This window comes from Malania oleifera, chromosome 11 (assembly GCF_029873635.1).
Source record: "Malania oleifera isolate guangnan ecotype guangnan chromosome 11, ASM2987363v1, whole genome shotgun sequence".
In the NCBI taxonomy this organism is placed as follows: Eukaryota; Viridiplantae; Streptophyta; class Magnoliopsida; order Santalales; family Ximeniaceae; genus Malania; species Malania oleifera.
This window is the reverse complement of record NC_080427.1, coordinates 37,156,393-37,171,176: the sequence shown is the minus strand read 5'-3', so window position 1 is coordinate 37,171,176 and position 14,784 is coordinate 37,156,393. Positions and strand designations below refer to the sequence as shown.

The 14,784-nt window shown below is 39.8% G+C and overlaps 1 long non-coding RNA gene across 1 annotated transcript; it reads left to right on the top strand.

Annotated features, from left to right (window-relative positions):
• The first annotated feature begins 684 nt into the window (after window positions 1–684).
• LOC131167349 (uncharacterized) lies at window positions 685–2,072 on the top strand. The gene is made up of 2 exons (XR_009140101.1): window positions 685–1,748; window positions 1,830–2,072. It is a non-coding gene; the product is annotated as an uncharacterized LOC131167349 (long non-coding RNA).
• Window positions 2,073–14,784: the final 12,712 nt, after the last annotated feature.

The window sequence follows — 14,784 nt, the reverse complement described above, 5'->3', positions numbered from 1 at the left end:
GTTTTCTTCTTTGTTTTCTTTTCTCCCCCCCTTTGCTGGGGCCGTCTGCCCTTCCCCCCCTCCCGGTCCCCCCCTTCCGTTGCAGACAGTCCCTACTCTGTCAGGGTCTGAAGAATCCGAGCTCAGGTTCGATGGTTCGCCTTTTCGAGAATGTTTAACTTGAACAATCAGTAAAGCACAAGATGAGTATTTTCTTTCCCTCTTTTATTTTTCTTGATTGGTTAATGAGATTCAGTCCATCTTGTGACCGATGTTGTCAGCCATTTGCTTAGATCTTGGTGTCTTTGAGTGAGTCCACTAATATTAGGGTTTCATGTGGGTTAGTGGAGTCGAAGATGAGTTGACTCATCTTCGACCCAGTGAGTGAGTATCGGGACGACTCGTGCGAGTCAACCTAGTGAGTGTCCATGTGTTAATTCAGACAAACTCGAGTGAGTTTTAGTAGACCGACCCGGGAGAGGTTAACACGCGTCTGGATAACGTGTCAGTCTTTGGACTTGTGAGAATGGGCTTGAGTGATGTGTTTTGAAATTGGGCCTCGGGTTCGGTTGAGGGTTTCAGTGGGCTTGGTCATGGAGATGGGCCTCGGGTTGGTTTAGAGTTCCTATGGGCTTGGTTAAAAATTCAAAGCCAAGCCCGGGTTTAAAATGTGTACAGACCTAAGATTATATATTTATTTTTTTAAAAATGGGTCAGCCCGCTCATTTATTTAAAACAGGGTTTGACTGATTTTTAAAATGGGTAGGCCCACTCATTTCTTTAAAATAGGGTCTGACTGATTTTTAAAATGGGCCGACCCACTCTCTTTTAAAAACAGGGTCTGACTGATTTTTAAAATGGGTCGGCCCACTCTCTTTTAAAAATAGGGCCCGATTTATTTCTAAATGGGCCGGCCTTTTGGATTAAAAAAAAAATAGAGCCCAAAAGTCCTTAAAATCAAGGAAGCCCAAAAGGATTCTCAAACGAGGCCCAAAGCCAAGGTGTTAGAAGGGGCAAACGGATCTAGACCCGGGTCAGAGACCAATTCTAGGTCTGAGCTCAGGTGTGAGGCCTGAGAGCAGGGGGTACCTACGGTCACATGCACACACAAGTATCACATTAACCAAAAGCAGAGGAAGGGGCTTTAATTTCTTTACCTTTTCTCCTATTCTCCTCCAGTCTTCTTCTCTAGTCCCTGTGTGTGTCTGAGCTTGCCCAGTTGAGAGTCTGTGGCTTGGTGTGGTTCTAAATCAACTATTGAAACCTCTGTGCTCTGGGTTCTGTACTAAGTGAACAGACGAAACCTGCACCTCTACCCAGCTCTGCAATTCAGCAGAGCTTCACTCTCTCTCTCTGGATCCTACAATTCTCTGCAGGGTTTCCTCACTCCTCTCAACTGCTTTCTCTTCCCTCAATTTTTGCAGGGTTTCTCTACTTCCCCCCGGGTAGGTATTTCTTCCTAATTTTTTCAGAGTTTTCCTAAGCTCTCCGGGGTTGCCTGCTACAGTAATGGGACTCCCTATTTATAGGGAGTCCGAGAGGACCTTTGGCGCCAATTCCTCTAACGGAATGTCAGAGGGAATTTTCACCTTTACAGGTGTCATTCCCTCCTTGTGCTTGTGAGTTATTTCTTTTTGAGAATTGTCTTTTAACTAACAAATTGATTCTGTTCTGGTGCACAGGGGAGTTTGAGGAGGTCCATGTGTTAGCACAGGGATGGTGGACATTTTGGGGTGCCTCTATGTGGTAGCACAGGGATGGTGGGCAGGGTATTTTCTCTTTATTTCCTCTTTGTGTTTCCCTTTTCTGCAGCTAATTGATTTCAATTGGTTTTACTTCTCTGTGTGCAGGTGGCTAGGGTGATCTAGGTGTCCACCTAGGACTTGCGGATTTTGAATGCTTCCATATTGGCAAGCCCGAATTGGGGAATTCAGGATCTGCCTTTTGCTTTTTGTGTTTTGCATTTATTTATCTTTTTGTATGCTGATGTATGTACCCTTGAGTAACCCTCCCTTGCAACTTTTATTTGTACCCTCTTCATTGTATTTTTCAAATGTAAACTCTATATGCATTTTCCTTTTTATTTTTCTATATTCTTGGATTTTCATTCCCAATGCATCAGCTCTTCACATGTGCACACGTGCTTTGTGACATGGTGTGCTTTTTACTCAATTCAGACTTGTGGCTGACCAATTTTGATCCAATAGGCACTGTTAATAAAACATGACTTTTGTAGCGACCTCAATTTTATTAACATAAAATGTAAGATAATAATGGAAAAGTCAACCCGAACCCGTGGGTAACGAGGACACCTGTCAATCACAGCGGAAACCTAAGCTGCAATAAAATAAAATCTCAATCATTCAATCATGAAACATAATACTAGAGTTATTTACATTCCTTAAATACTGTATTTATTTATAATCTTCCAAAAAGACAAAATAACACTTGGATCGTATAACAAAAATTTCCTGATCCTAGTTCAACGCTTACTCTTTAAATAGGGAAACTAAACCCACTCAGCAGCAGCCCTGACCCGTCAATCCCTCTGGGTTTCCTGAAAATTATTTAATATTCAGAGGTGAGACACTTCTCAGTAAGGGAAAATAAACTAAATACAGTTGTGTGACAACATGAATATTTAATGCAACTATACATATATAATACATTTCATATTTTCGTAAACGTTCATCATATCATACTAAATAATAGCGTACTTTCATATCTTCTAATAAATCATATCGTATATGAAACATCTGTTATACAGATAATACTGAAAACATACCCAGGATGAATAGTTAATTAATTTCATGTATAACCCCTATGACGGGTTGTGCAGTCCGAAGGCGAGACCTGACAATGGTTGGCCAACCACTGCCGAATCAAATATGTCTGTAAGTATGATGGGTCTGCCACACCCTGGTCTGGACTTCCAGGTGGACGTTCACATTCTACTAAAAGCCACATCCACTATCCATCTCCCACCCCCTCGTGGGGTGGTTAGCACTAATCTGATCATAAACATCTGATCTATAAGCTACGGTACCGAGCCCCTAAACTGAACTAAACTAACATCCTGATTGTGATAACATATAATTCATGATCATACATAATATCATTACGGCCTTGTGCCGAAAATATAGTAATTACGGCCTCGTGCCAAATATAACATAATTACGGCCTCGCGCCAAACATATCATAAATTACGGCCTCGTGCCGAGCATAGCATAAATTACAGCCTCCTGCCGAACATAACATATATATACATGGCCTCGTGCCAGAATCGTTGCAGGTATATACATTCTGAAAATAAATCATTTATCATATATTCATTAAAATCATCACAACATAACTCGTCTTTTCATGATACCTGAATACATGCTTTGCTCGTAAAATCTTCATATCATAATACAATTCTCATAAAATAATATTCATGCCACACATGTGCTGTTAAAAGTCATACTTCGTATTCTAAAATCTTGATTTTCTGGCATCTCATACATACATATACATTTTAATCATCATAGCAATATTTTCTCAATCATACATTTCATTCGTAATAAAAAAATATAACATATGCTTTTCTGAAAATAGATTTACTCATAATTAATAATAATTTGCATGGAAAAATAATTGCTTTAATTTATTCCCTTACCTGACTACTGAGAAAGCCCCTAAAATATCCTAACCTGACCCCCATAGGATTTCCTAATCAATACCCTGAAACTAAAAATTCTCAGTATAAAATTTTAGTATTTTCATGCGTACATCATTTCCTATAACTATCACAAAACCAAATATGGCTTAAAAAGTCTTACCTCAACTCAGGGATGATTTCCAACTTCGTTTTCCCAACGATTCGCTCCTGCAAACTCGTAGAGAACTTCGCTAGGAGCGTCGTGGTGACTTCGGATGGTCGATCCGACATATATTTGGCCCAAAAATGATGAGAGAGAGAGAGAGAGAGAGAGAGAGAGGGCCGAAGGCGAGAAAGAGAGGAGAGTATTAGCTTCTTTAGGAAGTCAAAATCCGGATTTCAATATTTATAGAGCAGGGGAGTTCGTCGACGAGTTACGATCTTTTTCTGTTTCTATTTCTCTCCCTTTTAATTATTCAAATTTCGGGTTGTCACAACTTTAATATCCAAGCAAAATCTGATTTCAAACTTAAGACCCCAAGATTAAAGATTTGACTCTGAAATTACTAAACTCGGTTTAAAATTTAAACACTTTGGCTTGAAGTTCTATAAGCTCAAATGACCCTGTTTAAGAAATAGGAAATGAAATTAAATCATAGACTTGAATTGAAAAAAGGAAAAATCAGGTTTTTAGAATTTAGATATATTTGAGAACTCAGATTTAACTAATGGGATTTTGCAATTAACTGAAGTGAAAGAAGCCTAAACTTAAAAGAAATCTTGTTTTGAAATGCTTAGCCAAAGGGGAAATGGGTTTAAAATTACAGGGTCATGGAAATTGACTTCGCGGACTCGCACTTTGATTCAAGATGACTCAATTTTTTAAGAACCCAACAACTTAACAAAAACGAAGGACTCAAATTTGGATATTACGGGGATTTGAGGTTTCTTTGATTTGAAAATAAAGGGGTTTTGCTCAGGATTCAAAATCAAGTCTTATTTGGCCGGGCTTTCTTGGGGTAGCCTTGTAACGACCTGCTTATCTTAATATAAAATGAAACATAATAAATAAAATAGTCAACCTGCACATGTGGGTATCGGGGACACTTGTCATACATAGCGGAAACCTAAGCAGTAGTAAATTTAAATCACATTTTCGTAACCATAAAATCCAAACACCAGAGTTAACTATATTACCAAATACCTGTGTTTATATACAATCTCCCAAAAATATCAAAATAAACCTAGGATGTCACAACAAAAATCTCCTAATCCTAGATCAGAACTTACCCTTCTAGCAGGGAAGCTCAACTCACTCAGCAGCGGTCCTGACCCGCTGGTCCCTCCAAGTTTCCTGAAAAATCATTTAATATGCGGGGTGAGACACCTCTCAGTAAGGGTAGATAAATTAAAATCAGTTGTGTGGCAACATGAATATTTAATGTTGTAATACATATACCATACATTTCACATAACATAAACATATAATTTCATACTTTCAAGTAATCATACTAATCATATGATATCTGATATAATCTATAATATTGAAAACTACCCAGGATGTATAGTTGGCTGATGTCATGTATTACCCCCCATGATGGGTTGTGCAGCCTGAAAGCGGGACCCGACAATGGCTGGCCGACCACTGCCGAGTCAAAAATGTTTGTAAGTACGATGGGCCCGCCACACCCTGGTTCGAACTGCCAAGTGGAAGTCTACACTCTACACTGAAAACCACATCAACTGTCCATCTCCCACCCCCTCGTGGGGTGGTTAGCACCAATCTGATCGTAGATATCTGATTTATAAGCTACGATATCGTGCTCTTGAAACTGAACTAAACTAACATCCAAGTTCTGATAACATATAGTACATAAACATATATTGTTTATCACAAATCAACTAATAACATTTTTTTGAATCTTACATCAACGTAATAATTACGGCCTCGCGCCAAAAACATGAATAACTACGGCCTCGCACCGAATAACATGAGTAAATTGTAGTATTTTCCCAAACTTACATTTTCTCAATTATACTTATATATAGTCGCATGCTTTCTGAAAATTATTCTACTATTAAATAATATTAATTTCAACGAAAGATAACTGTTTTAATTTATCCCCTTACTTGGCAACTGAAAAGCCCCTCTATAATACTGGTCTTACACCCGTAGGGAACCCTAAGCAGTACCCTGAAAATGATAATTTTCAGAACTAAACTTCAGTATTTATTCGAGTACATCATTTCCTTCAACTGTGGAAAGACCAGATTTCGAATAAATAGTCTTACCTCAACTTAGGGATGAATTCCAACTTGCTTCCACCAACGATCCGCTCCGGCAGATTTGGAGAGAATTTCCCCAAGAGCGTTGTGGTGGCCTCAGATCGTCGATCCGGCGAATGACGGAGCCAAAATCGAAGAGAGAGGAGAGAGAAACTGTAGGGAGAGAGAGAGAGATTTTTTTTTTTTCTAAATTTTTGTGTTAAAAATCCGAGTTTTTCTATTTATAGGGCCATATTTGTTGACAAGACACGTCACGTCATCGACGAGTCCTATGGAAAGTTCGTCGATGAACTTACACCCTTGTTGACGAATTTCAGACTTCCAAAAATTCTCTCTCGGTATCTTCTCGTCGACGAAACTTGGCTTCGTCGATGAGACCCTCTTATACCCTCGTCGATGAATCCCCTGTGTTCGTTGACGAGGTCCTGATGATTTCCCTCGGTTAATACTCCCAAAGTGCAATGTCGCGTTCGTCGATGAAGTCAACTGCCTCCTTCTGTTACTGTTTCCATTTCCCTTCCTCTTTATTATTTAAATACCATTATTATTTGGGTCGTCACAAGCCTGATTAAAATTGGGGTGTCGACAGAAGCATTTACAAGCTTTGTTTGGTAGCATACACTGTGGGACAGGCCTAGTCGTGAATCAAATCCTCAACCAATTTAAAGGAGTGTTAATTTTATGTATTGTCCTTCTTGCCTCTAGGATCTTGGCGTAGGCTATAAAGCCAAACACCCTAAGATGACTCACATTGGGCTTATGAGTACTCCAGGCTTCATGTGGTGTCTTTGTATCAAGACTCTTCCGAGGACACCTATTAAGAAGATAAACTACACATGATACTGCTTCTACCCAAAAACTCTTGGGCACATTCTTATCCTTTAACATGCTTCTGGCCATGTAAGGATCGTGCGGTTCTTCCTCTCAGCTACACAATTCAACTAGGGAGTGTAGGTCGGTGTGAACTGTTTTTGAATCCCTTGCTGCCTAAGGAATTCTAGGAAAGCTTCGTCCTTGTACTCTCCTCCTTGGTCTGATCGGAGTGACTTGATGTGATTGCCACTCTGTTTCTCCACAAGAGCTTTGAACTCTTTGAACTTGTTGAATACTTCTGACTTCCTTTTCAAGAAGTAGACCCAAGTCTTCCTGCTGTAATCGTCAATGAAGGTGAGGAAGTATCGATTCTGTCCATTTGAAAATGGTCTCAATGGACCACACACATCTGCGTGTACTAGCTGGAGCGGCATGGTAGATCTCCAGTCGACTTGCTTTCCAAAGTTGTTTCTGTGTTGCTTGCTCAGAACACAGCTTTCACATATCACATTTGGGTGGTGGATGTTGGGTAAGCCTTTCACCATCTTCTTGCTTCCTAATTGTTTCAAACTTTCAAAATGTAGATGTCCGTACCTAAGATGCCATAGCCAGTCTTTGTCTTTGATGATAGCGCTCAAACACCTTGGCGTATCATGTTGAATGGCGATTAGAAACATTTGATTCTTTGTCATTTGTACTCGAGTAACGAGCTTACCTTGAGCATCTGTTATCACCATCTGCTTATCTTTAAGGCTAATTCGATAGCCTTTCTCCACAAGCTATCAGAGACTAAGTATATTAGTCTTCATGGCTGGCACGTAGTACACATTGGAGATAAAAGTATGGTCTCCATCCTTCCTCTTGATTAGGACATTTCCTCTTCCTCGAACTGGGACTTTAGAGAGATCACCAAATGATATCTCTCCCTAAACTTTCTCATCAAGTTCATTAAATAGGTTCTTGCTACCAGTCATGTGATTGCTGGTTCCAGAGTCAAGGTACCAAACATTTTGGTCCTGATGGGTTGAATTGTGTGCCATCAGCATCAACGATTCTCCTTTGGCTTTCTCATTTTCTGCAAAGTTAGAATTTTCATTTACTTCGTGAGTTTGGGGATGGCCTCTGCACTCATTACTGTAGTGTACGTACTTGTAGCAGTTGTAGCACTGAATGTTTCTTTTGTCTACGTTTAGAAGGTTATTGTATTCCCCTCTTCTTCCTTGTCCTCTGCCTCGTGGGACATAGTTCTGTTAATTGCGTCCATCTCTAGTGGGACCTCTTCCGCCTCTGTCTCCTTCTCTAGAGTCAAAATTTCCATAATTTCTTCCACGAGATCCTCGTCTTCGTCCTCTTCCTCGCTATGACGTCCCCCCTTAATCATATCTATCTGTAGTGAGGGACAACTTCGTTTGGAGGACTTACTCCAGTGCTTTATCATCACTCCTTCTGTTCACTTTCTGCTCATAGGCTTGGAGAAAGCCCACAAGTTCTTCTACGAACATGATTTCCAAATCTTTTGTTTCTTCCATGGTCACAACTATATAATCAAATTTTGGATTCAAAGATCGCAATTTTGTTTCACAAATTTTCTCGTCATTAAGAGTCTCTCCATTTCTTCTCAGTTGATTTGATACTATCATAACTCGTGTATAGTAATTAGCAATAGATTCAGTAGATTTCATTTTTAAGGATTCGAAATCACCTCACAATGTTTGAAAATGAATCTTCTTCACTTTTTCTGCACCTTTGTGTGTTTGATGGAAAGAGTCCCAAACTTCTTTGGATGTCTTGGTGGAGGTGATGATTTCAAACGTGGTCTCATCAAGGCCTTAGTAGATTATGGATTTCGCCTTACAATCCTTCTTTCGAGATCAGCTCGCAAGGTCGTTCTTTGAGCATCAGACATAGCTGCTTCGACTTCTTTTGATGGGCTTTCTTTGTACCCATCTTCAACGATGTCCATGACATCCTGAGCACCTAGAAGGGCTCTCATTTGAATAGACCAGTTGTCATAATTCTTCCGGGTCAATTTTGGAATGACCATTTAGGTAGCATCGTTCGCCATCGGGTTTAATATATCAAAAAACAAAGTGATAGAAATTGATTTTGGCAAATCTGATGCCACCAATGTGTTTAGAAGGATGAAAAACCTTAGGAACCAATTTTGGGTTACAAATAATCGGTTTAAAAATCACTGAACCGGCCAAAACAATTCTAAATCGGGTTTTTTTTTTTAAAAAAAAGGGTTTGACTTAATGGCCATAAGATGGCGTTAGATAATACCGTTAGGACACGTGGCGGATTCTGCGCGTACCGTGTGTCGGCGAGTGGACGCGGGTTGGTAGCTAGGTGGGGTCTTGCTCGCGGGGCTGGACTCGAGTTTCTGGGTCGGGTTGCGGATTGGGTTACGGGTCAGATCTCACCAGCCGGGCGAGGAAGACGCGTGTGGGTGCATGGAGCGCGTGACGTCGACAGTTAGTGTTCTTGCTGGCGCGTGTGGCAGATGTTGTGTCGTTTGTTAGCGAGTGGGAGCGCGTGCGGGGGCTCCTGGACTCCGTTTGAAGCACGGTTTTCACCGTTGAATCGTCTCAACGTGAATTTCACAATGGTATGCTCAATTTTGGATTTTGAGCAACTTTAAATTTGAGGAAAAAATTGAATTTCCCTCTGTGTTTGGCGAATTTCAGCAAACCTGAACGCTCTGATACCACTGATGGGTGGAGGGGACTCACTCAATCACTGGTTGTGATTGAAACTCAGTGAGTATAGCACTCAATTGCGAAATAATTAATTTCAATATGAAAAAAAATACAGAGGAATTCAAGACAAATTCTTTCACTGGTTATTCACCCTCACTACACCACACTACATTACACACACGCACACATCTATTTATAGCAAATTCTAAATCAGAATAATCAACGATAGTGGGCTGGTTGGTGAGGTTGGTGACCGCCCATCTCTAATGTCAATAGAAGCGGCTGGTTAGTGAGGTTGCCGACGAGTCAAGTTTAATTTTCAACATATATGTAGATAAATTTATATTAATGAGTACAATAGACAAAGAATAATATATGTAGAATAATATTTCGGACTTTGCCCTAATCAGCAAAACCTGGGGGTGGAGGACGTTGATCCGTAGGTTTGGTGCTGCACTAGGGGGTCTGAAAGGACTCATTGGTGGCTAAAGTTCCTATGTAATTGAAAAAAAGAAAAAAAAACAACCCATTTCCTCAAAAATAATGAGTGCAATAATTATTTACTCAACAATCATTTTTATAATTAATAAAAATATATTACATATTTCAAAGTTTATTAACATAAATGTGTAAAGAATAATTATTTTGAAATTTTATTTTCAAAATCTATTCCCTTTTTATTCCTATAATCCTATTGAATGGAGCAATAGTTTTTGGTAAGACTTACCCATCACCTCACTTACATCAATGCAGAATTTTCATTACATTTTCAGTACCTTTTTCATCTCATTACAAGATAATAAGATGTGCTGAATTAATCAAGGCTGTGACTCGGGTTTACCTAATAATTTCTTGTCATATTAATTTTTCCGTCATTCTCTCTCAAATCATATCAACTAGCACTAGAATATGCACCCTTGGGAACATAAGATTAGGCTTTCAGAAAATTCTAAATCAAAAAGCCCAATTCCATTTTTCTTTTCATTCCCCGATTTGAACTTAAAAAATGTTGGGAAAGGGAAAGGAAGATAGAAAGGATTTCATATTTTCATATTTTATTATCAAGAAAAGTGAGAAAGAGAATTAAAAAAATACTTGTTTGTCTTATGTATGCTCCTTTGGTATTTAATTCCTCCACGAGAATAAATATTTCTTTCATGCTACGCGTTGAATCAAGTAATTAAGAATATACAAAAAATAGCTATTTTTTTCTACTCTCAATTTTTACATTATACTCCATCTTATTCTAAAGAATAGTTTTTAATATGTGACAACAGAACTTCTATATTAGAGGTATCGAGTTTGAATATTGGTGACGATAGGTAGAGGTATGAAATGGAAATTGGGAAATGGACTTCCTCGTGTTGTACAGTTTAGGATTTCGCCCCTGATCGGCCGAAAAAATGAAATTATCATTTATATTCTTATCAATATTAAGTACAAATACAATTATTTATTATAAAAAAAAAAAAATCAGAAGATTGCAATATTGGAAATTTAGATGCACTTCTTCCCGGCATGTAAGTGGGGTTTTGTTCGGTGCTTTATGAAATTTAGTCATTATTTACGTGTGATACATGACATATTTATTCGGAATTTATAAATGATCAATGCATCCAACTTATTCAAAGTAAAATTAAGAAACCTTCATTTGAGTTTTTTGAGAATAATATCTGTTGCAGCCAAAAATTAAACGACCTTCACGATCCCTGATCACGACCACCTGAAAAGAGATAAATAAGCAAGGCTTGGAGGACCCAGGGTGTACTCCGAGGGATCGCTCCGATGCCTAAGTCAGGGATTGACTTGAGAGGTTTTTTATGCAACAGTAAAGTAGAGTTTAGAATGAGATACCTTAACCTCTTCTCTAAATCCCCATTTATAGTGACGGAGTTTGACCCAAGGGTGATGTGTCATTTATTAGCGAATTATGGTGCAAACGTGAATGGCTCCAGTTGTTATAACGTTGGCGTAGATTGCTCTAGTCATCATGGAGCTGGCGTCAATTGCTCTGCCTGAACAGTTGACATAGGTGGTAATTGCCCTCATCAATGCTGGGCTCTAGTCTCCTTTGGATTTATGGTAAGTGATATATTTGAGATATATCAGTTGTCCACCCATCAGTTTCGAATTTTTGAAGCTGGCTTCCAAAGTTCGAAAGTTGTATTTTTTTTTTTTTTGTCGAGCAGCTCTTCTTGAGGCATTTTGGGCTGCTTGTGGTTTCATGAGTCGTACTATTCTTTTTTGTCATTTCTGGCCTAATGAGCTGTGCTCATATTTTGGGCTGTTTTTAGGCCTCACGAGCGTTGCTCGTCAGTTGGGCCGATTCTTCTTTGCCTAATGAGTTGTGCTCATTTTTTGGGCAGTCTTCTGGCCTCACGAGCGTTGCTCGTCAGTTGGGCCGATTCTTCTTTGCTTAATGAGACGTGCTCATTTTTTGGGCAGTCTTCTAGCCTCACGAGCGTTGCTCGTCAGTTGGGCTGATTTTTCTTTGCCTAATGAGTCGTGCTCATTTTTTGGGCAGTCTTCTAACCTCACGAGCGTTGTTCGTCAGTTGGGCTGATTGTTCTTTGCCTAATGAGTCGTGCTCATTTTTTGGGCAGTCTTCTAGCCTCACGAGCGTTGCTCGTCAGTTGGGCTGATTCTTCTTTGCCTAATGAGTCATGCTCATTTTTTGGGCAGTCTTCTGGCCTCATGAGCGTTGCTCGTCAGTTGGGCTGATTCTTCTTTGCCTAATGAGTCGTGCTCATTTTTTGGGCAGTCTTCTGGCCTCACAAGCGTTGCTCATCAATTGGGCCGATTCTTCCTTACCAAATGAGCTGTGCTCATTTTTTGGGCTATATCTTCAGTAACATTTTGATAATTTATGATGCTGAGATGGTTGTTCAATTCGACAGGTTCTTGCAGTTTTGATTTCATTGGGGTTAAAGATGTGAGTTATGGTATTTTCAATATCAGTTAGGATTCTTAATTGGTTCGAGATGGATTTGTTTCAAAGGGTTTGGATGTGTATGCACCAAGTGTTTGATCATTTATGGCAAAGGGAACTGCAAGTAAGCGTGCAATGTTATAGATTTCGCAGACTATTTTTGTGTTGTCTGTGTCATATGCAGGGTCTATAAACTCAGATTATTCAATTGTATCCCAATTGATTCGTGAGTCCCATGTTGGATGGGGTTGTGAGTGCAATGGTAGATTGAAGTTTGAGATTGAGATCTGCGAGATGTCTACCATTGACAACGATGATTTTGTTACTGTTTGTTTTGATTATGGTGTGGATTGTTCAGCTGATTGGGCTCCAGGTGCTCGATCAAATGTCACTAAGGAGCTTGATTTTTCTGTTTGAGGTTTTTCCAATTGCAGTTGCTACAATTATGCAATTTCAGTGTGCATTGCAATTTCAACTCAAATTTTCAATTGTAATTTCAAATTCACTATTTAGAGCACTGTTCAGTGCACATGAATGTGTAAGAGTCATTATTGTTGACCCCATGGTACATTCGGCTAACCCATTCGAATTTTAAAGTTTGGCTTTGTTTATTTGAATGGCAGTGTAACTGTCATGACCCCACTATGCATTTAGTGCATAGGTCACTGTTCAATCAATTAAATATCTTGAACATCCTATTATTATTAGTCATTAAGGCAGAGATCTTCGAGCATTGAAACTATGACATCTATTTATTTTATTTTTTTTTTAAATTATTATTGTATGATGGAGAAAAAATCATACCTTGAGAATAGACACGTTGGCTACATAAATCTTGTGCATAGAAACATCAATTGTAGTCGGATTCGTATTAGATCCGGAATTTCCCAATATCGCAAGCTGTGTTCCGGTTATTCGTCCGTCAATTTTATTACTTGGCTTTTTCAATGCGAGTAAAGCGTCATTGATGTGCTTGAACGAATTAAACCCGTACCCTTTACTTTTCCCGGTGACCTTGCCAAGGATCGCGATGGCTTCTTCGAGGTCACCATAGGTGGAGAAGAGATTGTGGAGGTTCTTGATGGTAGTGTCCCATCCAATTCCGCGAATGAAGAGTTTGCACTGGGTAGGATCCTAATTGGCGATGGATCAGACGGCATCAAGTACATCTAGGTGTCAGACGGTGGTATTTCAAACGATCTTAATTGAGCCAATGCATCCACCTTCAATTATCTGATATAGTCATGATCAAGGATTGAAAGAGAAAACCTCTCAAGAAGTTCCCACAGACGGCACCAACTGTTGCAGCCAAAAATTGAACGACCTTCACGATCCCTGATCACGACCACCTGAAAAGAGATAAATAAGTAAGGCTTGGAGGACCCGGGGTGTACTCCGGGGGATCGCTCCGATGCCTAAGTCAGGGATTGACTTGAGAGGTTTTTTATGCAACAGTAAAGTAGAGTTTTTAATGAGATACCTTAGCCTCTTCTCTGAATCCCCATTTATAGTGATGGAGTTTGACCCAAGGGCGATGTGTCATTTATTAGCGAATTATGGCGCAAACGTGAATCGCTCCTGTTGTTATAACGTTGGCGTAGATTGCTCTAGTCATCATGGAGCTGGCGTCAATTGCTCTGCCTGAGTAGTTGACATAGGTGGTAATTGCCCTCATCAATGCTGGGTTCCATCTCCTTTGGATTTATGGTAAGTGATATATTTGAGGTATATCAGTTGTCCCACCATCAGTTTCGAATTTTTGAAGCTGGCTTCCAAAGTTCGAAAATTGTATTTTTTTTTTTTTTTGTCGAGCAGCTCTTCTTGAGGCATTTTGGGCTGCTTGTGGTTTCATGAGTCGTGCTCTTCTTTTTTGTCATTTCTGGCCTAATGAGTTGTGCTCATATTTTGGGCTGTTTTTAGGCCTCACGAGCGTTGCTCATCAGTTGGGCCGATTCTTCTTTGCCTAATGAGTTGTGCTCATTTTTTGGGTAGTCTTCTGGCCTCACGAGCGTTGCTCGTCAGTTGGGCCGATTCTTCTTTGCCTAATGAGATGTGCTCATTTTTTGGGTAGTCTTCTAGCCTCATGAGCGTTGCTCGTCAGTTGGGCTGATTTTTCTTTGCCTAATGAGTCGTGCTCATTTTTTGGGCAGTCTTCTAGCCTCACGGGCGTTGCACGTTAGTTGGGCTGATTCTTCTTTGCCTAATGAGTCGTGCTCATTTTTTGGGCAGTTTTCTGACCTCACGAGCATTGCTCATCAGTTGGGCCGATTCTTCCTTTCCTAATGAGTTGTGTTCATTTTTTGGGTAGTCTTCTAGTCTCACAAGCGTTGCTCGTTAGTTGGGCTGATTTTTCTGTGCCTAATGAGTCGTGCTCATTTTTTGGGCAGTCTTCTAGCCTCACGGGCGTTGCTCGTTAGTTGGGCTGATTCTTCTTTGCCTAA